The sequence below is a fragment of the Muntiacus reevesi genome, chromosome 2 (assembly GCF_963930625.1).
Source record: "Muntiacus reevesi chromosome 2, mMunRee1.1, whole genome shotgun sequence".
Taxonomy (NCBI): domain Eukaryota; kingdom Metazoa; phylum Chordata; class Mammalia; order Artiodactyla; family Cervidae; genus Muntiacus; species Muntiacus reevesi.
This window is the reverse complement of record NC_089250.1, coordinates 46,534,715-46,536,783: the sequence shown is the minus strand read 5'-3', so window position 1 is coordinate 46,536,783 and position 2,069 is coordinate 46,534,715. Positions and strand designations below refer to the sequence as shown.

The window sequence follows — 2,069 nt, the reverse complement described above, 5'->3', positions numbered from 1 at the left end:
AACATATGGAAGTTCACGGTTCACATATTGCTGAAGCCTGGTTTGGAGAATTTTGAGCATTACTTTACTAGCATGTGAGATGAGTGCAATTGTGTGGTAGTTTGAGCATTCTTTGGCATTGCCTTTCTTTGGGATTGGAATGAAAATTGACCTTTTCCAGTCCTGTGGCCACTGCTGAGTTTTCCAAATTTGCTGGCATATTGAGTGCAGCACTTTCACAGCATCATCTTTCAGGATTTGAAATAGCTCAACTGGAATTCCATCACCTCCACTAGCTTTTTTTGTAGTGATGCTTTCTAAGGCCTACTTGACTTCACATTCTAGGATGTCTGGCTCTAGGTGAGTGCTCATACCATCGTGATTATCTGGGTCGTGAAGATCTTTTTTGTACAGTTCTTCTGTGTACTCTTGCCACCTCTTCTTAATATCTTCTGCTTCTGTTAGGTCCATACCATTTCTGTCCTTTATTGTGCCCATCTTTGCATGAAATGTTCCCTTGGTATCTCCAACTTTCTTGAAGAGATCTCTAGTCTTTCCCATTCTGTTGTTTTCCTCTATTTCTCTGCATTGATCACTGAGGAAGGCTTTCTTATCTCTGCTTGTTATCTTTTGGAACGCTGCATTCAAATGGGTATATCTTTCCTTTTCTCCTTTGCTTTTCACTTTTCTTCTTTTCACAGCTATTTGTAAGGCCTCCTCAGACAGCCATTTTGCTTTTTTGCATTTCTTTTCCATGGGGATGGTCTCGATGCCTGTCTCCTGTACAGTGTCACGAACCTCCATCCATAGTTCATCAGGCACTCTGTCTATCAGATCTAGTCCCTTAAGTCTTTTCTCACTTCCACTGTACAATAATAAAGGATTTTATTTCGGTCATACTGAATGGTCTAGTGGTTTTCCCTACTTTCTTCAGTTTAAGTCTGAATTTTGCAATAAGGAGTTCATGATCTGAGCCATAGTCAGCTCCTGGTCTTGTTTTTGCTGACTATATAGAGCTTCTCCATCTTTGGCTGCAAAGAACATAATCAATCTGATTTCGGTGTTGACCATCTGGTGATGTCCATGTGTAGAGTCTTCTCTTGTGTTGTTGGAAGAGGGAGTTTGCTATGACCAGCGTGTTCTCTTGACAGAACTCTGTTAGCCTTTGCCATGCTTCATTCTGTACTCTTAGGCCAAATTTGCCTGTTACTCCAGGTGTTTCTTGACTTCCTACTTTTGCATTCCAGTTCCCTATAATGAAAAGGACATCTTTTTTGGGTGTTAGTTCTAAAAGGTCTTGTAGGTCTTCATAGAACCATTCAACTTTGGCTTCTTCAGTGTTACTGGTTGGGGCATAGGCTTAGATTACTGTCATATTGAATGGTTTGCCTTGGAAACAAACAGAGATCATTCTGTCATTTTTGAGATTGCATCCAAGTACTGCATTTCGGACTCTTTTGTTGACCATCATGGCTACTCCATTTCTTCTAAGGGATTCCTGCCCACAGTAGTAGACATAATGGTCATCTGAGTTAAATTCACCCATTCCAGTCCATTTTATTTCGCTGATTCCTAGAATGTCGATGTGCACTCTTGCCATCTCCTGTTTGACCACTTCCAATTTGCCTTGATTCATGGACCTAACATTCCAGGTTCCTATGCAATATTGCTCTTTACAGCATCGGACCTTGCTTCTATCACCAGTCCCATCCACAACTGGGTATTGTTTTTGCTTTGGCTCCATCCCTTCATTCTTTCTGGAGTTATTTCTCCACTGATCTCCAGTAGCATATTGGGCACCTACCTACCTGGGGAGTTCATCTTTCAGTGTCCTATCTTTTTGCCTTTTCATACTCTTCATGGGGTTCTCAAGGCAAGAATATTGAAGTGGTTTGCCATTCCCTTCTCCAGCGGACCACATTCTGTCAGACCTCTCCACCATGACCTGGCCATTTTGGGTGGCCCCACATGGCAAGGCTTGGTTTCATTGAGTTAAGACAAGGCTGTGGTCTGTGTGATCAGACTGGCTAGTTTTCTGTGATTATGGTTTCATTGTGTCTGCTCTTTGATGCTCTCTGGCAGCATCTACC

The 2,069-nt window shown here is 42.1% G+C and overlaps 1 pseudogene; it reads right to left on the bottom strand.

Moving 5' to 3' along the window:
- Positions 1-886: 886 nt before the first annotated feature.
- Positions 887-1,768, bottom strand: LOC136157868 (craniofacial development protein 2-like; annotated as a pseudogene).
- Positions 1,769-2,069: the final 301 nt, after the last annotated feature.